A 25,689-nucleotide genomic window follows, 5' to 3' on the forward strand; every position below is an offset into this window, starting at 1 on the left:
AATTGTGTGCACATACTTTAATAGGTGCGTTCATACAAGCACTATTGCACCGGATCCCAATAGAACTCCGCAGTTAAGCGTGCTAGGGCGAGAGTAGTACAAGGATAGGTGACATCCATGGAAGTCCTCGTGTTGCACCTGTTTTTTTTTACGTCGTTCTTACCCTCATTTTTTAAACGATGCTATCTTGAATAGTTTAGCTAAATCGAGCCTTATTGACTTGATTTTCGGCAAGCTCCCACAGGCGCGCAGGGCTTCGCAGCTCGACTTACCCTATATCGCGACACATGCTTATGATAATTGTGTGTGCATACTTTAATAGGTGCGATCATACCAGCACTATTGCACCGGATCCCATCAGAACTCCACCATAAAGCGTGCTTGGGCAAGAGTAATACTAGGATGGGTGACCTCCTGGGAAGTCCTCATGTTTCACCTCTTTTTTTTTTACGTCGTTCTTACCCTCTTTTTTTAAACGATGCTATCTTGAATAGTTTAGCTAAAGCGAGCCTTAATGACCTGATTTCCGGCAGGCTCCCACGGGACCGCATGGCTTCGCAGCTCGACTTACCCTACGTCGCGACACATTCTTATGATAATTGTGTGCGCATACTTTAATAGGTGCGATCATACCAGCACTAATGCACCGGATCCCATCAAAACTCCGCAGTTAAGCATGCTTGGGCGAGAGAAGTACTATGATGGTTGACCTCCTGGGAAGTCCTCATGTTGCACCTGTTTTTTTTATGTCGTTCTTACCCTCTTTCTTTAAACGACGCTATCTTGAATAGTTTAGCTAAAGCGAGCCTTAATGACCTGATTTCCAGCAAGCTCCCACGGGCCCGCAGGGCTTCGCAGCTCGACTTACCCTATGTCGCTACACATTCTCATGATAATTGTGTGCGCATACTTTAATAGGTGCGATCATACCAGCACTAATTTACCGGATCCCATCAAAACTCTGGCGTTTAGCGTGCTTGGGCAATAGTAGTACTAGGATGGGTGACCTTCTGGGAAGACCTCGTGTTGCACCTCTTTTTTTTTTACGTCGTTCTTACCCTCGTTCTTTAAACGACGCTATCTTGAATTATTTAGCTAAAGCGAGCCCTAATGACCTTATTTCCGGCAAGCTCTCACGGTCCCGCAGGGCTTCACAGCTCGACTTAACCTATGTCGCGACACATGCTTATGATAATTGTGTGCGCATACTTTAATAGGTGCGATCATACCAGCACTAATGCACTGGATCCCATCAGAACTCCGCCGTTAAGCGTGCTTGTGCGAGAGTGGTAATAGAATGGGTGACCTCTTGGGAAGTCCTCGTGTTGCACCTCTTTTTTTTTACGTTGTGCTTACCCTCGTTCTTTAAACGACGCTATCTTAAATAGTTTAGCTAAAGCGAGCCTTAATGACCTGATTTTCAGCAAGCTCCCACGGGCCCGCAGGGCTTTGCAGCTCGACTTACCTTACGTCTCGACACATGCTTATGATAATTATGTGCGCATACTTTAATAGGTGCGATCATACCAACATTAATGCACCGGATCCATCAGAACTCCGCAGTTAAGCGTGCTTGGGTGAGAGTAGTACTAGGATGGGTGACCTTGAAGAACGAAACACTCTTGCGATCTAGAATTTTCACAAATAAATTTCCATTGTAGGTATAGCTTCTAGACCGACAAGAATTCCTTTCTTACAAACGTTTTGGTTGTCACAAGTAACAAACCCCTTTAAAATTAATAACCGAAGTATTTAAACCTCGGGTCGTCTTCTCAAGGAACTGCAGGGAGGTATGTTCATATTATTGGTTATGAGTTTTGTAAATTGGGGTTTTGAAAGTAAGGAACAAATAATTTAAATGACAAATAAAATAAATAAACAACTGTAAAATAAACTCTTGGCAAGGTATGAAAATTCGGAAGTCCTATCCTAGTTGTTCTTATCAATGGTGATAAGAATTATATTTTGCTCTCCACTAAGTCAACCTCTAACTATTAAGGTAAGTTGAGTGGGTAAATCAATTTAACGCCTAAAGTCCTAGTTAATTCCTAAGAAAAGACTAGAGTTATAGGGATTTAAATTAGATGTGCAAGGATATCAGTTATCAATCACGATGAGTTTGACAACTCAAGAGTTACCAATTAATCAACCAAAGCCAAAAGGAAAAAATCTAAATTATTAATGTAAATAAAGGAAAGCAGTCATAATTCTGGAATACCTCAAATTATATTAAATAGAAAATTAAATCTAAACATGAATGGTTCATAAGCCAAATTGGCAATAAAAGTAATTAAAGGATAACATTAAAATAACTGAAAGTAAAAGAGAAATATAAAGTAAAAGGAATTCTAATCCTTTAAGAGGAATTCTAATCCTCTAATCTGTGCCTTCTGGACTTAGATCTGGGCCAAAAAAGGTTTCAAAAATCGCTGGAAGCGTTTTCTGTAATTTATGGTGCGTGGCGTCTGTCACGCGTCCGCGCGGGTCACGCGGTCGCGTCATCTGGAGTTTTCCTTATCACGCATTCGCTTCGGTCATGCGTCCGCATCATCTGTGTTCTGCTCATGGTGCGTGTCCGCGTCAGTCACGCGTTCGCGTCGCTGCCAATTTCTTCAAAAACTCCATTTTGTGCTTTCCTTCCATTTTTGTATGTTTCCTTTTTCATCCTTTAAGTTATTTCTGTCTTAGAAGATCTAAAACTACTCAACACACAAATCACGGCATCGAATGGTAATAAAGGGTAATTAAAATAATTATTTTTAAAGCATAGGAAACATGTTATTCATATATTTTACATAATAAGGAAGGGAAAGTAAAACATGCAATTTACATGAATAAGTGGGTGAAGGGTTGAATAAATCACTTAAATTAAGTACAATATATATCATAAAATATGGGTTTATCAACCTCCCCACACTTAAACAATAGCATGTCTTCATGCTAAGTCCAAGATAAAGGGTAAGGTAAGGTTAAAGAGGTGGAATCTCATGCAATGCAATCTATTCTAAATGCAAACTACCTAAATGAATCATGCAATTCTAATTGTTATTCACTTGTATATAAAACTTACATGTAGTTAAATTAATTCACATTCTTACGGCATCATATATCCATAGCCAAACCCTAGATAATGTTAAAGCACTTTTACAATTGAGATGGGTAAAAAATATTTTACAAACTTGCAAGACAATTAACAATTTAAGCAGAGATATATGGTGATGAGCTATTGAACCCTCACTGGATTTTGTGTTTACTCTCTAGTCACTCAGTGTTTATTGGGTTAATCACTCTATTCTTCTTTTTATCCTTACTTTCTATAACTTTATTCTTCATCTAACCAATCAACAATTATAGAACATAGGCATACAAAAATCATGAGGTCTTTTTCAAGGTTGTAATGGGGTCAAGGTAAAGGTAAGGGTATATGTATAAGGCTAAGTGAGCTAATAAGTGAATCCTTGATTAGTCTAAGATCTCACCTAACATAGATATTTTGTAATTCCAAGTTTCTTAACCTATTTTCCCAAACTTTCTCACTTTGTTTTGCAAGCTCATGCATTAACTTTAATTTTATCCCAAGTGCATTGATTCTTTTATTTTTGCAATTGGGGAATTTTTGCATCCCCTTAATTAAATACCGAAAATGTAAATAATAAATTTTTTTTAATGCACATGGTAATTCAATTGTTTTGATTTCACATGAGCATGCTTCCCAAATTTTTATTTTGAAATATCTTTATTCTTTTTAACTTTCCACCTTTGTTTCTATCATCCATGTTCCCATAAAGTTCCTTACACTTAAACAATACCCAATTTCTATCTTAAGCTAACCAAGGATTCAACTTGGAATTTTTATTTTGTTTTTCTGCTTAAGGCTAGTAATGTGGTTTATAGAACATGAGGGGATTAAAAAGCTCAAGGGGGCTAACAAGGGTGATGTAAAAGGTAGGCTAATTTGGGATAAGTGAGCAAATATTTCAAGCAATGGCCTCAATCATCTCTTAGTATGTATCTATATTCTATATTGGACATATAGATTAAAACAAAGCAAAGAACATCAGAATAAAAAGAAGGACAAAACACACAGGAATGAAATTTATGGTTTGAATGTAACCATACAATTAAGCTCAAAACTCACAGGCTGTGTGTTTTCTAGCTCAAAAATCATATATCAGTTATACATGTCATGTAAGTAGAAATTAAGAGTTCCCATTATTCTTAATGTAAAATTTCTTGGGTGGCTTTAAAGTTTTAGTGTTCCTCCTTGATGAAATGTTGTTAACTAACTAACATATAATGCTATATATACAAGGTGTGTGGATTGTTTTTGATTACTAAAGTCTCTAGTTTACTCCTTTTTTTTTCAATTAAACCAAATTATCATATGCTAAAAGGGTAAACTATACTAATTAATCCACATATTCTATAACTAATAAGTTTAGAATTGCAAACTAAACTAATTGGCTAAGGTATAAACTAAAGTGCAAAATGCGAAAATAGAGTAAAAATACAGCAAAAGAATAGTGTACAAGTACTGAAAGATAAAAATAAAAATAAAGATAAAAATACAGAAAAATAACCAAAATAAAATAAAAGAGTCTGTAGTGATTCACCAAAAAGATATGCCAGAGATGGCGACCTCCCCACACTTAAACTAAAGCATCGTCCTCGATGCTCACTCAAGCTGGGTGTGAAGGAGTGTCATCACTGGAAGGATGGGCTACTGGAGTCTCGGTGGTGGCCTGAGGATCTGCAGACTGGATGAGGGTAGGAGGATCTATCTGCTGTAGTGGAGGCTCTGACGGGATAGGAATCTCTGCATCTGCGGCCAGGAATCATTGACCTCTGTCAAATTTCTCTCCAAGAAGAACCAGCCCCTTTGTTTGATCTGATCGGAGGTGTACTGCTGTAGTTCTTCTGGAATTTTCAGAGTCCTCTCCAGGTACAGATTTCTAGAGGTGGCAAACACCGGATACTTGAGCTCACAATATCTGTTTGCAAATTTAATGGGATCATTGGCAGGGAGGAGCTGGTCAGCCTTCTCCTGCAGGGTAAAGTGCTTTTCCCGCAAGGAGTCATCATGCATAATGTCCAGGATGGACATAGAGGATTCACCTCTATTCCTTTTACCAGTGGTAGCCTTGCCTTTTCCTTTTCTTTGAGGGTTAGACATCCTGAAAAATAGAAATCTAGGATATAATAAAAACAGGAAAACAAGTAGGCAAATAACAAGATAAGCGCATAGTGGCAAAGGAGTAGTAGAATTATGAAGTGAGTTGAATAATTGTGCATTTTGGATTGTTTCAGAGTTAAAAAGCTGAGATGAGAAATTACAAATCAAAATATGTTATAAGTAGAATTCCTGTTAATTAGGAAAAATAATAATCATGCCATGAAGTAAAAAGTTGAAGGAGTTAGTTAAAAAGCAAATGGAGAAGTTAGAAAGTCAAAAGTGGTGAAAAGTGAAAAAGTGGAAAGCAGTGAGTTAGGAGAAAAAAATCAAAGTAAGTGCCATTGATAATTGTTTCTTAAGTTAACAAGAAATTCATAAATTTAAAGACTGGTCAACTCATATTCAAAAATATCAGCTTAGTGATGATGATTCATAAAGATATAAAAATATCAAAAAATTAAAACCGAATCATCAAAAGTGCAATTTATTAACCAGAAAATCGAAAGGAATATGAATGCTTTCCCGTGCATTCATGAAGTGGTTTTGGAAAAGCTAAGTAATGTCAAATTCAAATTGCCAAAACCAAAATATGAATGAAAATAAAAATAATTTACAGAAAATTGGGCAGCATTCCGACAAAAATTGGATGTTCCCGGGTAATAAACAGCAAGCAAAATAGGTCATATAAATTAAAATAAAGCTGCAATTACATATACGGAATATGAACATGAAAAAACAGTGTAAAAAGCAGCATGAAACAGTAAAGAACAGCATATGAATAGTACTAACATCACAGCAACAGCAGAATTACGAAAATTATAAAACAAGTAGCAAGAACAGCGTAATTAATCAGGCCTAAATCCACTAACCACATCCTAGCTACCAAACCACCTAGAATCCACTACAAACATGCATCTCTAACTAGCATAATTTGAACATAATTGGAAAAATATGCAACTAACTACGAATGAAAGAAAAATGGCATTCGGCGGAACCTGGTAGGTGTATGAATGAAGCTAGGGAACAGAGAGATGGCGGGGGTGTGGTGTGGCACTGGGAGGGGGCACAGTGGTGTAGTGGCGGAACAGAGTGGTTGGCACGGTGGTGGGTGGCTGTTCGTGGTGGCAGGGGGTAGGTGGTGCACGAAATTGTGATCCCTGGTAATGCCTCCAAAAACTTGGTACTCTAATCTTAATTCATAATTTGTCACAATTTCGATACAACTAACCAGCAAGTGCACTGGGTCGTCCAAGTAATAAAACCTTACGTGAGTAAGGGTCGATCCCACGGAGATTGTCGGCTTGAAGCAAGCTATGGTCACCTTGTAAATCTCAGTCAGGCGGATTCAAATGGTTGTAGAGTTTTCATAATTAAAAGATAAATAAAACATAAAATAGGATAGAGATACTTATGTAATTCATTGGTGAGAATTTCAGATAAGCGTATAGAGATGCTTTCGTTCCTCTGAACCTCTGCTTTCCTGCTGTCTTCATCCAACCAATCCTACTCCTTTCCATGGCAAGCTGTATGTCAGGCATCATCGTTGTCAATGGCTACATCCTGTCCTCTCAGTGAAAATGGTCCAATGTGCTGTCACTGCATGGCTAATCATCTGTCGGTTCTCGATCATACTGGAATAGGATCCATTGATCCTTTTGCGTCTGTCACTACGCCCAACACTTGCGAGTTTGAAGCTCGTCACAGCCATCCCTTCCCAGATCCTACTCGGAATACCACAGACAAGGTTTAGACTTTCCGGATCTCAGGAATGGCCATCCATGGGTTCTAACTTATACCACGAAGATTCTAGCTAAGGAATCCAAGAGATACTCATTCAATCTAAGGTAGAACGGAAGTGGTTGTCAGGCACGTGTTCATAGGGAATGATGATGACTGTCACGATCACCACATTCATGTTGAAGTGCAAATGGATATCTTAGAAGCGGAATAAGTTGAATTGGATAGAAAAACAGTAGTACTTTGTATTAATTCATGAGGAACAGCAGAGCTCCACACCTTAATCTATGGTGTGTAGAAACTCTACCGTTGAAAATACATAAGTGATGAAGGTCCAGGCATGGCCGAATGGCCAGCCCCCATACGTGATCAATATGATCCAAAGCTCAACTAAAAATCATAAGATCTAAATACAATAGTAAAAAGTCCTATTTATACTAAACTAGCTACTAGGGTTTACAAAAGTAAGTAATTGATGCATAAATCCAATTTCGGGGCCCACTTGGTGTGTGCTTGGACTGAGCTTGAAGTTTACACGTGCAGAGGCTTCTTTTGGAGTTGAACGCCAAGTTGTAACGTGTTTTTGGCGTTCAACTCTGGTTCGTGACGTGTTTCTGGCGTTTAACTCCAGATTGCAGCGTAGAACTGGCGTTCAACGCCCTTTTGTGTCATCTAAACTCGGCTGAAGTATGGACTATTATATATTGCTGGAAAGCCCTGGATGTCTACTTTCTAACGCAACTGGAAGCACGCCATTTTGAGTTCTGTAGCTCCAAAAAATTTACTTTGAGTGCAGAGAGGTCAGAATCCAACAGCATCACCTGTCCTTCTTCTACCTCTGAATCTGATTTTTGCTCAAGTCCCTCAATTTCAGCCAGAAAATACCTGAAATCACAGAAAAATACACAAACTTATAGTAAAGTCCAGAAATGTGAATTTAACATAAAAACTAATAAAAACATCCCTAAAATTAACTAGATCCTACTAAAATCATACTAAAAATAATGCCAAAAAGCGTATAAATTATCCGCTCATCACAATACCAAACTTAAATTGTTGCTTGTCCCCAAGCAACTGAAAATCAAATAGGATAAAAAGAAGAGAATATACTATAAATTCCAAAATATCAATGAAACATAGCTCCAATCAGATGAGCGGGACTTGTAGCTTTTTGCCTCTTGAATAGTTTTGACATCTCACTTTATCCATTGAAGTTCAGAATGATTGGCATCTATAGGAACTTAGAATTTAGATAGTGTTATTGATTCTCCTAGTTCAGTATGTTGATTCTTGAACACAGCTACTTTATGAGTCTTGGCCGTGGCCCTAAGCACTTTGTTTTCCAGTATTACCACCGGATACATAAATGCCACAGACACATAATTGGGTGAACCTTTTCAGATTGTGACTCAGCTTTGCTAAAGTCCCCAATTAAAGGTGTCCAGGGTTCTTAAGCACACTCTTCTTTTTCTTTGGACCTTGACTTTAACCGCTCAGTCTCAAGTTTTTACTTAACACCTTCATGCCACAAGCACATGGTTAGGGAAAGCTTGGTTTAGCCGCTTAGGCCAGGATTTTATTCCTTTAGGCCCTCCTATCCACTGATGCTCAAAGCCTTTGATCCTTTTTATTTATCCTTGCCTTTTGGTTTTAAGGGTTATTGGCTTTTTGCTCTTGCCTTTTGGTTTTAAGAGCTTTTGGCTTTTTCTGCTTGCTTTTTCTTTTTCTATTTTTTTTTTGCCATTTTTTTTTCTGCAAGCTTTTGTATTCACTGCTTTTTCTTGCTTCAAGAATCATTTTGATGATTTTTCAGATTATCAAATAACATGTCTCCTTGTCATCATTCTTTTAAGAGCCAACATATTTAACATTCTAAAACACCAATTTTAAAAAGACATATGCACTGTTCAAGCATTCATTCAAAAAACAAAAAGTATTATCTCTACATCAATATAATTAAACTAAGTTCAAGGATAAATTCGAAACTCATGTACTTCTTGTTCTTTTGAATTAAAAACATTTTTCATTTAAGAGAGGTGATGGATTCATAGGACATTCATAACTTTAAGAAAAAGTTGCTAAATATTAATGATCATGTAATAAGACACTAACATAGATAAGCCATTAACATAAAGAAAACGAAAAACAGAAAATTTGAGAACAAGGAATGAGTCCACGTTAGTGATGGTGGCATTTTCTTCTTGAGGAACCAATGATGTCCTTGAGCTCTTCTATGTCTCTTCCTTGTCTTTGTTGCTCCTCCCTCATAGCTCTTTGATCTTTTCTAATTTCATGGGGGATGATTGAGTGCTCTTGATGTTCCACCCTTAGTTGTCCCATCTTGGAACTCAGTTCTCCTAGGGAGGTGTTGATTTTCTCCCAAAAGTTCTGTGGAGGAAAGTGCATCCCTTGAGGCATCTCAGGGATTTCTTGATTTGCAGTCAAATGTTCTACCACTGAGCTATAGACCCTTGAGATGAATCTCTCCATCTCCTATGACTCGGAGGTGGAAGCTTTTGTCTTCCCTTTCCTCTTTCTAGAGGTTTCTCTGGCCTTAGGTGCCATCAATGGTTATGGAAAAAAAAAGATTATGCTTTTATCACACCAAACTTAGAATGTTGCTCGCCCTCGAGCAAAAGAAGAAAGAATAGTAGAAGAAGAAGAAGATATGGAGAAGATGGAGGGATGTGTGTATTCGGCTATATGGGTGGGCTTGGGTGGGAAAGAGATTTTGAATTTTGAAGGTAGGTGGGGTGTATGGATGTGAGTGGTGAATGGAAAACAGAAGGGATGACTGTGAATTGAGAGAGAGAGAGGGTGATATAGGATTATGAGGAGGGAAGGTGAGTGGAGGTATATGGGGATCCTGTGGGATCCACAGATCCTGAGGTGATCCTGTGGGGTCCACAGATCCTGAAGTGTCAAGGATTTACATCCCTGCATCAATTAGGCATGTAAAATACCTTTGCATGCATTTCTGGCATTTAGACGCCGAAGTGATGCCTGTTCTGGGCGTTCAACGCCCATATGCAGCATATTTGTGGCGTTGAACGCTAGCTTCATGCTTGTTTCTGGCGTTCAGCGCCAGCTCCATGCTCTGTTCTGGCGTTGAACACCAGCCAGATGCTCCTTACTGGCGTTTAAACGCCAGTAAGTCCTTCCTCCAGGGTGTGATTTTTCTTCTGCTGTTTCTGATTCTGTTTTTAATTTTTGGATTTATTTTGTGACTCCACATGATCATGAACCTAATAAAACATGAAAGAACAATAAAAATAAAAATAAAATTAGATAAATAAAAATTGGGTTGCCTCCCAACAAGCGCTTCTTTAATGTCAATAGCTTGACAGTGGGCTCTCATGGAGCCACACAGGTGATCAGGTCAATTTTATAGACTCCCAACACCAAACTTAGAGTTTGGATATGGGAGTTCAACACCAAACTTAGAGTTTGACTGTGGGGGCTCTGGTTGACTCTGTAGTGAAAGAAGCTTTTCATGCTTCCTCTCCATGGTTACAGAGAGAGATCCTTGAGTTTTAAACACAAGGTTGTCCTTATTTAGTTGAAGGATCAATTCTCCTCTGTCCACATCAATCACAGCTCTTGTTGTGGCTAGGAAGAGTCTTCCAAGGATGATGGATTCATCCTCATCCTTTCCAGTGTCTAGGATTATGAAATCAGCAGGGATGTAAAGGCCTTCAACCTTTACTAACATGTCCTCTACTTGTCCATAAGCCTACTTTCTGGAATTGTCTACCATCTCTAATGAGATTCTAGCAGCTTGCACCTCAAAGATTCCCAGTTTCTCCATTACAGAGAGTGACATGAGGTTTATTCCTGACCCAAGGTCACATAGAGCCTTCTCAAAGGTCATGGTGCCTATGGTACAAGGTATCAGGAACTTTCCAGGATCATGTTTCTTCTGAGACAATCTCAGTTGATCCAATGCATTTAGTTCATTGGTGAACAGGGGAGGTTCATCTCCCCAAGTCTCATTACCAAATAGTTTGGCATTCAGCCTGATGATTGAACCAAGGTACTTGGCAACTTGCTCTTCAGTGACATCCTCATTCTCTTCAGAAGAAGAATACTCATCAGAGCTCATGAAGGGCATAAGGAGGTTCAATGGAATCTCTATGGTCTCTAAATGAGCCTCAGAATCCTTTGGTTCCTCAAAGGAAAACTCCTTGTTGATCTTTGGACGTCCCAGGAGGTCTTCCTCCTTGGGATTCACGTCCTCCCCTTCCTCCTTGGATTCGGCCATGATGGTTATATCAATGGCCTTGCAATCTCTCTTTGGATTCTTTTATCTATTGCTTGGGAGAGTGCTAGGAGGGGTTTCAGTGATCTTCTTACTCAGCTGGCCCACTTGTGCCTCCAAATTTCTAATGGAGGACCTTGTTTTATTCATGAAACTTAGAGTGGCCTTAGATAGATTAGAGACTAAATTTTCTAAGCTAGATGGATTCTGCTCAAAATTCTCTGTCTGTTGCTGAGTGGATGATGGAAAAGGTTTACTATTGTTAAACCTGTTTCTTCCACCATTAGTAAAGCCTTGTTGAGGCTTTTGTTGATCCTTCCATGAGAAATTTGGGTGATTTCTCCATGATGGGTTATAGGTGTTCCCATAGGGTTCACCCATGTAATTCACCTCTGCTATTGCAGGGTTCTCAGGATCAAAAGCTTCTTCCTCAAAAGATGCCTCTTGAGTACCGTTGGATGCAGCTTGCATTCCATTCAGACTCTGAGAAATCATATTGACTTGCTGAGTCAATATTTTATTCTGAGCCAATATGGCATTCAAAGTATCAATTTCAAGAACTCCCTTCTTCTGAGGCGTCCCATTACTCATAGGATTCCTCTCAGAAGTGTACATGAACTAGTTATTAGCAACCATGTCAATAAGTTCTTGAGCTTCTGCAGGCATTTTCTTTAGGTGAATGGATCCACCTGCAGAAGTATCCAATGACATCTTAGCTAATTCAGACAGACCATCATAGAATATATCCAGGATGGTCCATTCTGAAAACATGTCAGAATGACACTTTTTGGTCAGTTGCTTATATCTCTCCCAAGCTTCATAGAGGGATTCACCTTCTTTCTGTCTGAAGGTTTGAACATCCACTCTAAGCTTACTGAGCTTTTGAGGAGGAAAGAACTTGGCTAAGAAAGCCGTGACCAGCTTATCCCAAGAGTTCAGGCTATCCTTGGGTTGAGAGTCCAACCACACTCTAGCTCTGTCTCTTACAGCAAATGGGAAAAGCATGAGCCTGTAGACTTCAGGATCTACTCCATTAGTCTTAACAGTATCACATATTTGCAAGAATTCAGTTAAGAACTGAAAAGGATCTTCAGATGGAAGTCCATGAAACTTGCAGTTTTGTTGCATCAGAGAAACTAGTTGAGGCTTAAGCTCAAAATTGTTTGCTCCAATGGTAGGGATGGAGATGCTTCTTCCATGTAAACTGGAATTTAGTGCAGTAAAGTCACCAAGCATCTTCCTTGCATTATTATTATTTTCGGCTGCCATCTCCTCTTCCTTTTCAAAAATTTCTGTAAGGTTGTCTCTGGACTGTTGTATTTTAGCTTCTCTTAGTTTCCTTTTTAGAGTCCTTTCAGGTTCAGGATTTGCTTCAACAAGAATGTTCTTGTTCTTGGTCCTGCTCATATGACAAAAAAGGGAATAGAAAATAATAATAGGGATCCTTTTTACCACAGTATAGAGGTTCCCTTATTGTTAGTAGAAGAAGAAAGGGAATAAGAGTGAATAAGAATGGATAATCCAAACACAAGGGTGAGGATAGGAGCAGTGATTTGAGATGAAGAGAAGTGTTAGTAAATGAATAAATAAATAGAAGGAGATGAGGGAGAGAGAATTTCGAAAATTAATTTTGAAAAAGAGTTAATGATTTTCGAAAATTAAGATAAAATTAAAATTAAAATTAAAAATTGAAACAATTAATTAATTAAAAAGAATTTTTGAAAAAGAGGGATGTATTTTCGAAAAGTAGAGAGGGAATTAGTTAGGTAGTTTTGAAAAAGATATGAAACAAACAAAAAGTCAATTAGTTAGTTGAAAAAGATTTGAAAATCAATTTTGAAAAGATAAGCAGATAAGAAGTTAGAAAAGATATTTTAAAATCAAATTTTTGAAAAAGATATGATTTAAAAAAATATGATAGAAAGATATTATTAAAATTAGTTTTGAAAAAAGATTTGAATTTTAAAATCAAAATTAATGACTTGACTCACAACTAATCACAAGATATGATTCTAGAACTTAAAGTTTGAATCTTTCTTAACAAGGGAATAACAAACTTGAAATTTTTGAATCAAAACATTAATTGTTGATAATATTTTCGAAAATTATGAGATAAAATTAAAAAAGATTTTTGAAAAATATTTTTATAATTTTCGAAAATAAATAAAAAAATGAAAAAGATATGATTTTTGAAAAAGATTTTGAAAAAGATAAGATTTTTAAATTGAAAATTTGATTTGACTCATAAGAAACAACTAAATTTTTAAAAAGTTTTGAAAAAGTCAACTCAAATTTTCGAAAATTTATGAGTGAAAAAGGGAAAGATATTTTTTTGATTTTTGAATTTTTAATGATGAAAGAGAAAAACACAAAATTGACTCAATGCATGAAAATTTTGGATCAAAACATGTGATAAATGCAAGAACACTATGAATGTCAAGATGAACACCAAGAACACTTTGAATGTCAAGATGAACACCAATAACTTATTTTTAAAAAAAAAATTCAAGAAAAGAAAACATGCAAGACACCAAACTTAAAGATTTTTAATTTTTAGACACTAAGAATTCAAGAATGCATATGAAAAACAACAAAAGACACAAAATAAGAAAACATCAAGATCAAACAAGAAGACTTACCAAGAACAACTTGAATATCATGAAGAACACTATGAATGCATGAATTTTTCGAAAAATGCATAAATTTTTAGAAAAAATGCAATTGACACCAAACTTAGAAATTGACTCTAGACTCAAACAAGAAACAAAAAATATTTTTGATTTTATGATTTTATTAATTTTTTTGGATTTTTGTATATTTTTTTCGAAAAACATATAAGAAAAAGAAAATAAGAAATTCAAAAATTTTTAATAAGAATCCCAGGAATCTTTCAATGTTGGCCTAAAGCTCCAATCCAAGGGTTGGGCATGGCTTAATAGCCAGCCAGCTTTAGGATATAAATCAGGCATGCAACAGCTGATATTCCAATTAACTTGCCTCTATGCTGATGGTTGGAAGCCACAGTCCAAAAGAATTAGACATGGCTTTACAGCCAGCCAGGCTTCAACATGCTTCATGAAACACTAGAATTCATTCTAAAAAACTTAGAATAATTTTCGAAAACAGATGAGAAATTTTTGAAAGATTTTTGAAAATTTTTTTGAAAATAAAACAAACAGAAAATCACCTAATCTGAGCAACAAGATGGACCGTCAGTTGTCCAAACTCGAACAATCCCCGGCAACGACGCCAAAAACTTGGTGTTGTTGCCGGACCAACTTGGCACTGATGTTACCGGACCAAAACTAGCCAAAAACTCGAACAATCCCCGGCAACGGCGCCAAAAACTTGGTGCACGAAATTGTGATCCCTGGTAATGGCTCCAAAAACTTGGTGCTCTAATCTTAATTCATAATTTGTCACAACTTCGATACAACTAACCAGCAAGTGCACTGGGTCGTCCAAGTAATAAAACCTTACGTGAGTAAGGGTCGATCCCACGGAGATTGTCGGCTTGAAGCAAGCTATGGTCACCTTGTAAATCTCAGTCAGACGGATTCAAATGGTTGTAGAGTTTTCATAATTAAAAGATAAATAAAACGTAAAATAGGATAGAGATACTTATGTAATAAATTGGTGAGAATTTCAGATAAGCGTATAGAGATGCTTTCGTTCCTCTGAACCTCTGCTTTCCTGCTGTCTTCATCCAACCAATCCTACTCCTTTCCATGGCAAGCTATATGTCAGGCATCACCGTTGTCAATGGCTACATCCTGTCCTCTCAGTGAAAATGGTCCAATGCGCTGTCACTACATGGCTAATCATCTGTCGGTTCTCGATCATACTGGAATAGGATCCATTGATCCTTTTGCGTCTGTCACTACGCCCAGCACTAGCGAGTTTGAAGCTCGTCACAGCCATCCCTTCCCAGATCCTACTCGAAATACCACAGACAAGGTTTAGACTTTCCAGATCTCAGGAATGGCCATCCATGGGTTCTAACTTATACCACAAAGATTCTGATTAAGGAATCCAAAAGATACTCATTCAATCTAAGGTAGAACGGAAGTGGTTGTCAGGCACGTGTTCATAGGAAATGATGATGACTGTCACAATTACCACATTCATGTTGAAGTGCAAATGGATATCTTAGAAGCGGAATAAGTTGAATTGAATAGAAAAACAGTAGTACATTGTATTAATTCATGAGGAACAGCAGAGCTCCACACCTTAATCTATGGTGTGTATAAACTCTACCATTGAAAATACATAAGTGATGAAGGTCCAGGCATGGCCGAATGGCCAGCCCCCATACGTGATCAATATGATCCAAAGTTCAACTAAAAATCATAAGATCTAAATACAATAGTAAAAAGTCCTATTTATACTAAACTAGCTACTAGGGTTTACAAAAGTAAGTAATTGATGCATAAATCCACTTCCGGGGCCCACTTGGTGTGTGCTTGGGCTGAGCTTGAAGTTTACACGTGCAGAGGCTTCTTTTGGAGTTGAACGCCAAGTTGTAACGTGTTTTTGGCGTTCAACTCTGGTTCGTGACATGTTTCTGGCGTTTAACTCTAGACTGCAGCGTAGAACTGGCGTTCAACGCCCTTTTGCGTCGTCTAAACTCGGCCAAAGTATAGACTATTATATATTTCTGGAAAGCCCTGGATGTCTACTTTTCAAAGCAATTGGAAGCGCGCCATTTTGAGTTCTGTAGCTCCAGAAAATCCACTTTGAGTGCAGGGAGGTCAGAATCCAACAGCATCAGCAGTCCTTCTTCTACCTCTGAATCTGATTTTTGCTCAAGTCCCTCAATTTCAGCCAGAAAATACCTGAAATCATAGAAAAACACAAAAACTCATAGTAAAGTCCAGAAATGTAAATTTAACATAAAAAATAATAAAAACATCCCTAAAAGTAACTAGATCCTACTAAAATCATACTAAAAACAATGCCAGAAAGCGTATAAATTATCCGCTCATCAGTAGGGTTAACGATGGAGGGGGTGATTTAAGAAAATGGGGATGGGGGTGGTGGTGGTGCGAGGCGCGGCGGTGATGGCGTGGTGGTGGTGGTGGTTGGCCGCGGTGGGGGCAACGGTGGCGGAGGGAAGAAGAGAAGAGAAAGAGAAGAAAGGGAGGGAAGGAAAAAGGAGGGGGTGGGCGTCGCAGTCGTGGCTGGGTGGTCGGCGCTGGTGCGGTGGTCAGGGGTGGCTGGTGGTGGGTGCAGAGGAAGGAGGGAGAGAGAACAGAAGGGGTTGGGGAAGGAGAGTGGGGCGCGATGGGGGTAGGGTTTCGCGTCACTGGGGTTAGTGAATTTGAATCCACGCGAACACGTGCGGCACGCGGTTGCGTGGCTAGGGTGGAATGGGGTTGACGCAATCGCGTGAGTGTCGCGATCGCATAGAATGGGTGAAAGGATGAATGACGCGGTCGCGTGAGGCATGCGACCGCGTCGCTGGAAATTGTGCTAAACGCACAATTCCAGCGTCGTTTCAACACAACTCTCTGTCTCCATTGGGGTGCCATAATATCCACATGACGCGAACGCGTCGCTCACGCTTTCGCGTGGGATAAGTTTTTGTGCAAGTGACGCGTTCGCGTGACGGACGCGAACGCGTGAGCCGTTTTGTGCTAAACGCACAACAGCCGCACGATTCCAGCCCAGATTTCTGGGCGTTGGATTTTTACGCCTATTTCCAGATCACGCGTTCGCGTGATTGACGGGGACGCGTGGGAGGTGGTTTTTGCAACTGACGCGAACGTGTTAGCAGTGTGGTCGCGTCGCACGCCTCTTTTTTTTATATATATGCAGGTATGCAATGCTAATGCAAATGCTATGAATAACATCCAGGTTCAATAAAAAAATATAACATAAAATCAAACAATACGAAATAAAAATTGAAAAAAGAAACGACCATACCATGGTGGGTTGTCTCCCACCTAGCACTTTTAGTTAAAGTCCTTAAGTTGGACATTGGATGGGCTTCCTGTTATGGTGGCTTATGCTTAAATTCATCCAGAAATCTCCACCAACGTTTGGAATGGCAACAGCCTCCGGGGTCCCAAATTAGGCATGTGAAGCCATTGAGTAGCTTCAAACAGGTTCTCAGGCTCCCGGAGTGACGAATGTCAGAATAGATTCCAGGATCCCAAACTTTGCTTTTAGGTCCGCCTTTGTCTTGATCTATATGCTTCCATCCGGGCGGTTTATAAATTGTATTCTCGCTAAGATGACCAAACGTCTTCCGTGACTCATTCAATTGAACTTGATACCAATCCGTGCACTTCGAATTGAAGCGTGGAATTTTATCGAACCTTGCACACCAGCTCTGAGTACGAGCCATTTCCCTCTTACTCTTAAAGCCGCAGAGAGCTCTAAGCTGGCCATCTGTTTCAAGCAAACCATATTCAAGTGGAAAAGTAAAGATAAAGGTTAAGGATTGTACCCACTTGAAGCTTGTATTAGGTGGTAATGGCCTTGGGATAGGTGTTTCCAATGGTTCTGTAAGTTCTACTCTCTTGTAATCTTCTGTGAATTCCTCCACTTCTTTGCAAAATTCTTTAGCTGCAACTGCGTCCTGATCAAAGTCTTCTATGTCTTCCTCATCACTCAGGTCATAAGCCGGTGGTTGAGAGAAATCTACCTCGACGTCATCTTCGTATTCACTTGGATAAGGTTCTTCAGGTTCAAGGAACTCAGCTGCGAATGTGAGTTCGTGAATAGGAGAGCTTGATTCGTGATCATCGCTGCCCATGGAATCAACTTCTTGGTCTGTTCCGTCCAATTTTTCACAAGGTATATGCTTTGGAGGTTATGCACTATCCTCCTTGGCATCTAATTCGGACTTCTCAGCGGAATCCTGTACAGTTCTTGATTCCCATAGAGGTTCAGCATCTCCTAAATCTTCAACCACTTCCTCCTTTACAACTATAATGGCTTCCTCTACTCGTTCCAGTACAAAGCCATGCTCCTCATTGTCCACCGGAGTTTCTAGTATTTCCTTCATGCTACGCTCTTCTTTTGATTCCCTACATGCAGCCATGGGAGTACTTTGAGTTCTCAGATGTCGGGAAGCTATTAAATTTACTACCTCAGTTACGGTAATAGTGAGTTCCAGTACGCCCTTTTCTATCTTTGCTTGCCCGTGAAGAAGAACACGAAGTCTATTGTCCATAGGAGGTTGGGGTGGGTATAAGGGTTCATTGGTTGGGGAGGGGGGTTCAGAACAAGAATGTGGTGGTTCTCGGGAGTAATTGGATTGGGATTGTGGATGATAAGGGTCATACGGTGGTGAATGGTGAAAAGGGACTTGTGAGCGTGGTGGTTCAAATCTACGTTGAGAGGATGGTCTATAAGCACAAGGTGGGGCTTGTTGGTAGTTACAAGGTTGTCCACCATATCTATTAGCTTGGTATGCATTGTAAAGTGGTCCTCGTCCATGATATCTTGGAGGGTGTTGTTGCCTAAAGGGTTGATCAGATCCTCTTGGCTCCATCCATCTTTGATTGCTCTGACCTTGATGAATGTTCCTGCTATAACTTTCGTTCCCTTCAACAATATTAGAACCAAACTCAAAGTGAGAGGGGTGAGAATTCATAGTAGCTAATAAAAATAAAAAGGGAAAAACAAAAACAAATAAACAAGTAAAAGAAAAATATTTACAATAACCAATAATAAGGCACACGTTTGCAGTTCCCCGGCAACGGCGCCATTTTGAAGAACGAAACTCTTGCGCGATCTAGAATTTCCACAAATAAATTCCCGTTGTAAGTATAGCTTCTAGACCGACAAGAAATCATTTCTTACAAACGTTTTGGTTGTCACAAGTAACAAACCCCTTTAAAATTAATAACCGAAGTATTTAAACCTCGGGTCGTCTTCTCAAGGAACTGCAGGGAGGTATGTTCTTATTATTGGTTATGAGTTTTGTAAATTGTGGTTTTGAAAGTAAGAAACAAATAATTTAAATGACAAATAAAATAAATAAACAACTGTAAAATAAACTCTTGGCAAGGTATGAAAATTCGGAAGTCCTATCCTAGTTGTCCTTATCAATGGTGATGAGAATTATATTTTGCTCTCCACTAAGTCAACCTCTAACTATTAAGGTAAGTTGAGTGGGTAAATCAATTTAACTCCTAAAGTCTTAGTTAATTCCTAAGGAAAGACTAGAGTTATAGGGATTTAAATCAGATGTGCAAGGATATCAGTTATCAATCACGATGAGTTAGACAACTCAAGAGTTACCAATTAATCAACCAAAACCAAAAGGGGAAAATCTAAATTATTAATATAAATAAAGGAAAGCAGTCATAATTCCAGAATACCTCAAATTATATTAAATAGAAAATTAAATCTAAACATGAATGGTTCATAAGCCAAATTGGTAATAAAAGTAATTAAAGGATAACATTAAAATAACTGAAAGTAAAAGAGAAATATAAAGTAAAAGGAATGTTGAACTTGATGAAGAGTTGAAATTCTAAATCCTTTAAGAGGAATTCTAATCCTAAAAACCTAAGAGAGAGGAGAGAACCTCTCTCTCTAAAAACTACATCTAAACTATGAAAAGTGAAAAATTGAAGACCTCCTAATGAATGGATGCATTCCCCCACTTTATGACCTCTAATCTGTGCCTTCTGGACTTGGATCTGGGCCAAAAAGGGTTTCAGAAATTGCTAGGAGCGTTTTCTGTAATTTATGGTGTGTGGCGTCTGTCACGAGTCCACGTGGGTCACGCGGTCGCGTCATCTGGAGTTTTCCTTATCACGCGTTCGCTTCGGTCATGCGTCCGTGTCATCTGTGTTCTGCTCATGGGGCGCGTCCGCGTCAGTCACGCATTCGCGTCGCTACTTTTTTGCGCTAGGCATGCGACCACGTCGTCCATGCGTTCGCGTCGCTGCCAATTTCTTCAAAAACTCCATTTTGTGCTTTCCTTCCATTTTTGTATGTTTCCTTTTTCATCCTTTAAGTTATTCCTACCTTAGATTACTCAACACATAAATCACGGCATCAAATGGTAATAAAGGGTAATTAAAATAATTATTTTTAAATAATAGGAAACATGTTATTCATATATTTCACATAATAAGGAAGGGAAAGTAAAACCATGCAATTTACATGAATAAGTGGGTGAAGGGTTGAATAAATCACTTAAATTGAGCACAATATATATCATAAAATATGGGTTTATCAGACCTCCTAGGAAGTCCTCGTGTTGCACCTCTTTTTTTTTACGTCGTGCTTACCCTCGTTCTTTAAACGACGCTATCTTGAATAGTTTAGCTAAAGTGAGCCTCAATGACCTGATTTTCGACAAGCTTCCATGGGCCCCGCAGGGCTTCGCAGCTCGACTTACCCTACGTCGCGAGACATGCTTATGATAATTGTGTGCGCATACTTTAATAGGTGCGATCATACCAGCACTAATGCACCGGATACCATCAGAACTCCGCAGTTAAGCGTGCTTGGGCGAGAGTAGTACTAGGATGGGTTACCTCCTGGGTAGTCCTCGTGTTGCACCTGTGTTTTTTTTTTACGTCGTTCTTACCCTCGTTCTTTAAACGACGCTATCTTGAATAGTTTAGCAAAAGCGAGCCTTAATGACCTGATTTCCGTCAAGCTAAGCACGGGACCGCAGGGCTTCGCAGCTCGACTTAACCTATGTCGTGACACATGCTTATGATAGTTGTGTGCGCATACTTTAATAGGTGCGATCATACCAGAACTAATGCACCGGATCCCATCAGAACTCTGCCGTTAAGCGTGCTTGAGCAAGAGTAGTACAAGGATGGGTGACCTCCTGGGAAGTCCTCGTGTTGCACCTCTTTTTTTTTACGTTGTTCCTACCTTCGTTCTTTAAACGACGCTATCTTGAATAGTTTAGCTAAAGCGAGTTTTAATGACCTTATTTCTGGCAAGCTCCCACGGGCCCGCAGGGCTTCGCAGCTCGACTTACCCTACGTCGCGACACATGCTTATGATAATTGTGTGCACATACTTTAGTAGGTGTGATCATACCAGCACTATTGCACCGAATTCCTACTGAACTCCGCAGTTAAGCGTGCTTGGGCGAGAGTAGTACTAGGATGGGTGACCTCCTGGGAAGTCCTCGTGTTGCACCTGTGTTTTTTTTTTATGTCGTTCTTACCCTCGTTCTTTAAACGACACTATCTTGAATAGTTTAGCTAAATCGAGCCTTAATGACCTGATTTCCAGCAAGCTCCCACGGGCCCGTAAGGCTTCGCAGCTCGACTTAACCTATGTCGCGACACATGCTTATGATAATTGTGTGCGCATATTTTAATAGGTGCGATCATACCAGCACTAATGCACCGGATCCCATCAGAACTCCGCCGTTAAGCGTGCTTGGGCTAGAGTGGTACTAGGATGGGTGACTTCCTGGGAAGTCCTCGTGTTGCACCTCTTTTTTTTTACGTCGTTCTTACCCTCGTTCTTTAAACGATGCTATCTTGAATAGTTTAGCTAAAGCGAGCCTTAATGACCTTATTTCTGGCAAGCTCCCACGGGCCCGCAGGGTTTCGCACCTCGACTTACCCTACGTCGCGACAAATGCTTATGATAATTGTGTGCGCACACCTTAGTAGGTGCAATCATACTAGCACTATTGCACCGGATCCCAACAAAACTCCGCAGTTAAGCGTGCTTCGTTGAGAGTTGTACTAGGATGGGTGACCTACTGGGAAGTCCTCGTGTTGCCCCTCTTTTTTTTTACGTCGTGCTTTCCCTCGTTCATTAAAGATGCTATCTTCAATAGTTTAGCTAAAGCGAGCCTCAATGACCTGATTTTCGACAAGCTCGCACGGGCCCTGCAGGGCTTCGCAGCTCGACTTACCCTACGTCGCGAGACATGCTTATGATAATTGTGTGCGCAAACTTTAATAGGTGCGATCATACCAGCACTAATGCACCGGATCCCATCAAAACTCCGCAGTTAAGCGTGCTTGGGCGAGAGTAGTACTAGGAAGGGTGACCTCCTCAGAAGTCCTTGTGTTGCACCTCTTTTTTTTTTTTACGTCGTGCTTACCCTCGTTCTTTAAACGACGCCATCTTGAATTGTTTAGCTAAACCGAGCTTCAATGACCTGATTTTCGGCAAGCTCGCACGGGCCCCACAGGTCTTCACAGCTCGATTTACCCTACGTCGCAAGACATGCTTATGATAATTGTGTGCGCATACTTTAATAGGTGCGATCATACCAGCACTAATGCACCAGATCCCATCAGAACTCCGTAGTTAAGCGTGCTTGGGCGAGAGTAGTACTAGGATGGGTGACCTACTGGGAATTCCTCGTGTTGCACCTCTTTTTTTTTTACGTCGTGCTTACCCTCGTTCTTTAAACGACGCTGTCTTGAATTTTTTAGCTAAAGCGAGCCTCAATGACGTGATTTTCGACAAGCTCGTATGGGCCCAGCAGGGTTTCGCAGCTCGACTTACCCTACGTCGCAAGACATGCTTATGATAATTGTGTGCGCATACTTTAATAGGTGCGATCATACCAGCACAAATGCACCGGATCCCATCAGAACTCCGCAGTTAACCGTGCTTGGGCGAGAGTAGTACTAGGATGGGTCACCTCCTGAGAAGTCCTCGTGTTGCACCTTTTTTTTCTTTTTTTCTTTTTTTTTTACGTCGTGCTTATCCTCGTTCTTTAAACGACGCTATCTTGAATTGTTTAGTTAAAGAGAACCTCAATGACCTGATTTTCGATAAGCTCGCACGGGCTCTGCAGGGCTTCGCAGCTCGACTTACCCTACGTCGTGAGACATGCTTATGATAATTGTGTGTGCATACTTTAATAGGTGCGATCATACCAGCACTAATGGACCGGATCCTATCAGAACTCCGCAGTTAAGCGTGCTTGGGCAAGAGTAGTACTAGGATGGGTGACCTCCTGGGAAGTCCTTGATGCCAAGGCATCATAGGCTAGTTTCACTAGCATTTTTCTGTTAGTTTTAGTTGTTTTATGCATTTTCTTGAGCTTAAAGTAACCAAAAATGGTTAAATGAAGAACAAAGTAATGAACCATCCAAACAATATGATTTTGATGCAAATTCCATGAGTTTTAGTTGAATTACTTAAATGCTATGAATGAAAGATTTCTCATGAAATTTTGCAAGACTTTGATGCAATTGTTTGGATGATTTCAGGGAAGAAGAGGCTAAGCAAGGAAGCAACAAAATCAATAAAGGAAGCTTGAATATCACATGTGGAGTTTAAGTTCCAGTTTAAGCCTAAACTGGAGCTTAAACGCCAAAATCATGAAGGATAAGAAATGCTGGGATTGAAGTTTAACCTCCAGTTTGACCTCAAACTGGAGGTTAAACGCCAGAATGAGTATGCCACCCAGGGAGGTGTTCCACGTTTAACCTCCAGTTTGACCTCAAACTGGATGTTAAACGCCAGAACCAGGAAGAGTACCAGGGCCATTCCACGTTTAAGCTCCAGTTTGACTCAAACTGGAGCTTAAACGTGTTCGACGTTTTCTTTCACTCCAGGGTTGCTCTCTCCACCTCCACGTTTAACCTCCAGTTTGACCCCAAACTGGAGGTTAAACGTGTTCGACACCTCCAGGGCCACCATTCCAAGCTTCCACGTTTAACCTCCAGTTTGACCTCAAACTGGAGGTTAAACGTGTTCGACCTCCAGTATGCCTCCACCCTTTTCCACGTTTAACCTCCAGTTTGACCTCAAACTGGAGGTTAAACGTGTTCGACCTCCAGGATGCCTCATTCCTCTTCCACGTTTAACCTCCAGTTTAACCTTAAACTGGAGGTTAAACGTGTTCGACTACATTACTCTCCAGGGCTACCATTCTTCCATTTCCACGTTTAAGCTTCAGTTTAAGGTTAAACTGAAGCTTAAACGTGCTTCTACAAATGGCCTCACTGGAAGTGTCTGGCGTTTAAGTTGCAGTTTAAGCTTAAACTACAACTTAAACGCCACTCTTGAAAAGGTTTTCTGGGCCAAAAATATTGTGATTTAAGTTAGTCTTTGAGCACAATTATTAACTTAAACTTACTTTGGTATGAAACCCAATTGAATATCATGGTTTATGGGATTGGGCCTGAAGGATTGATGAGTTTGAAATCTCAATTTATTGAGTCATGTGTCATTATTTGATTATCACTAAGTTGGCTCAATAAATGTTACAGGACTTGGATCAACAACCTCATCAAGATTATGGATCATAAACCCAAGGCAAAAGGAAAGCAAGGAGAGGCCTCAAAGCCCAAGAAGCACAACTGAAGCTCAATATAGAAAGTGTATAAATAGGATAGAAGTTAAGTTAGAAGGGACTTTTTACTTTCACTTTTAGCTAGTTTCTTTTTCTTTGTAATTGAATTCAGAGCTATGATTCACTAAACCCCCTTTCATTGGGTTAGGGAGCTCTATTGTAATTCAATGAATCAATAATAGTTTATCTTCTTCTTCAATCTTTTCTCTTGAATTTTGTTAGAAAGCTTCTCGATCTAATTCCATTGAGTAGTTGTCTTGGGAAAGAGACTACTCATACTTGGAATCCTTCGGAGCCTTGGGAAAGGAATGGAGGATTCATGCTAGAGAAGCTTTCTCACAGTGGATTGGATTGGGGTTTGGATGGATATTGTGACATGTAATCCTACCAAATTGTGGTTCATGAAATTGTGTGGTATAATCAGTGATCAAGCATCATCTCTTCTTATGAACATTTAAACCAAGGGATTGGGAATTTGTTTGTTTTTAGAGAGCATTGGAGCCAAGGAATTGGGATCCAATCATATAAGATTGCCAAGCAAAATTCAATGAATGCATTGGTTGAGGAAGAGATTTACATGTTTTGATTCGGAGATTTCAATATCTCCTAAACCCAATGAATTCCCCATTTCTGATTTCCACTTTCTCTTTACATTCTGCAATTCAATTCTTGCAATCATCCCCAGTCCCTTTTAATTTCAGCAATTTACATTCTGCTCTTTAATTCATGCAATTTAAGATTCAGCCATTTAATTTTCTTGTCATTTACTTTTCCCGCCAATTTTACATTCCGCAATTCTCATCTCAAATCTTGATTCCGCTCAACTAGAACACACTTCTAATCCGAATTGCTCACTCAACCAATCCTTGTGGGATTCGACCTCACTCTATTGTGAGTTTTTACTTGACGACGATAACCGGTGCACTTGCCGGAAGGAATTTTGCCGATCGTGCAATTTCCTAAATCGTAGCATAACACGTTTATGCGCATCAAGTTTATGGCGCCGTTGCCGGGGATTGGTTTTCGATTGACAATTCTCAAATTGGAAGCTAACTAGATTGAGCAATTTTCTCTTGCTTTGATTAATTCTGTTCTAGATACTTGTTGAATTTTAATTTCTGCACTTGGTTACATGCTTTCCTTCTTTATGCCTTTAAATCCATGCAACTAACTCACTGACTCACTAACTGTTTGATTTAATTCCTCAATTGATCTAACCATACTCTTCCATTAACCAAGAGTATTTCACTTGTTTGT

General features: G+C 39.6%; 10 non-coding genes and 5 pseudogenes across 10 annotated transcripts; all 15 read left to right on the plus strand.

Annotated features, from left to right (window-relative positions):
* Window positions 1-22: 22 nt before the first annotated feature.
* On the plus strand, window positions 23-141 carry LOC112759660 (5S ribosomal RNA; annotated as a pseudogene).
* A 179-nt stretch (window positions 142-320) lies between these two features.
* On the plus strand, window positions 321-439 carry LOC112759663 (5S ribosomal RNA; annotated as a pseudogene).
* Window positions 440-619: 180 nt separating this feature from the next.
* LOC112759262 (5S ribosomal RNA) lies at window positions 620-738 on the plus strand. Its single transcript, XR_003180041.1, has one exon. It is a non-coding gene; the product is annotated as a 5S ribosomal RNA (ribosomal RNA).
* Window positions 739-916: 178 nt separating this feature from the next.
* Window positions 917-1,035, plus strand: LOC112759645 (5S ribosomal RNA; annotated as a pseudogene).
* Window positions 1,036-1,215: 180 nt separating this feature from the next.
* On the plus strand, window positions 1,216-1,334 carry LOC112759259 (5S ribosomal RNA). Its single transcript, XR_003180038.1, has one exon. It is a non-coding gene; the product is annotated as a 5S ribosomal RNA (ribosomal RNA).
* A 10,603-nt stretch (window positions 1,335-11,937) lies between these two features.
* LOC112761968 (small nucleolar RNA R71) lies at window positions 11,938-12,041 on the plus strand. Its single transcript, XR_003182333.1, has one exon. It is a non-coding gene; the product is annotated as a small nucleolar RNA R71 (small nucleolar RNA).
* Window positions 12,042-20,580: 8,539 nt separating this feature from the next.
* On the plus strand, window positions 20,581-20,699 carry LOC112762130 (5S ribosomal RNA). The gene has a single exon (XR_003182482.1). It is a non-coding gene; the product is annotated as a 5S ribosomal RNA (ribosomal RNA).
* A 183-nt stretch (window positions 20,700-20,882) lies between these two features.
* Window positions 20,883-21,001, plus strand: LOC112759298 (5S ribosomal RNA). Its single transcript, XR_003180071.1, has one exon. It is a non-coding gene; the product is annotated as a 5S ribosomal RNA (ribosomal RNA).
* Window positions 21,002-21,180: 179 nt separating this feature from the next.
* LOC112759216 (5S ribosomal RNA) lies at window positions 21,181-21,299 on the plus strand. Its single transcript, XR_003179995.1, has one exon. It is a non-coding gene; the product is annotated as a 5S ribosomal RNA (ribosomal RNA).
* Window positions 21,300-21,481: 182 nt separating this feature from the next.
* On the plus strand, window positions 21,482-21,600 carry LOC112761876 (5S ribosomal RNA). The gene has a single exon (XR_003182247.1). It is a non-coding gene; the product is annotated as a 5S ribosomal RNA (ribosomal RNA).
* Window positions 21,601-21,779: 179 nt separating this feature from the next.
* Window positions 21,780-21,898, plus strand: LOC112759640 (5S ribosomal RNA; annotated as a pseudogene).
* A 179-nt stretch (window positions 21,899-22,077) lies between these two features.
* Window positions 22,078-22,196, plus strand: LOC112762087 (5S ribosomal RNA). The gene has a single exon (XR_003182443.1). It is a non-coding gene; the product is annotated as a 5S ribosomal RNA (ribosomal RNA).
* A 183-nt stretch (window positions 22,197-22,379) lies between these two features.
* Window positions 22,380-22,498, plus strand: LOC112759841 (5S ribosomal RNA). The gene has a single exon (XR_003180309.1). It is a non-coding gene; the product is annotated as a 5S ribosomal RNA (ribosomal RNA).
* A 181-nt stretch (window positions 22,499-22,679) lies between these two features.
* LOC112760412 (5S ribosomal RNA) lies at window positions 22,680-22,798 on the plus strand. Its single transcript, XR_003180854.1, has one exon. It is a non-coding gene; the product is annotated as a 5S ribosomal RNA (ribosomal RNA).
* A 196-nt stretch (window positions 22,799-22,994) lies between these two features.
* Window positions 22,995-23,117, plus strand: LOC112759672 (5S ribosomal RNA; annotated as a pseudogene).
* The last annotated feature ends 2,572 nt before the right edge of the window (window positions 23,118-25,689 follow it).

The sequence above is a fragment of the Arachis hypogaea genome, chromosome 16 (genome assembly GCF_003086295.3).
Source record: "Arachis hypogaea cultivar Tifrunner chromosome 16, arahy.Tifrunner.gnm2.J5K5, whole genome shotgun sequence".
Lineage (NCBI taxonomy): Eukaryota > Viridiplantae > Streptophyta > Magnoliopsida > Fabales > Fabaceae > Arachis > Arachis hypogaea.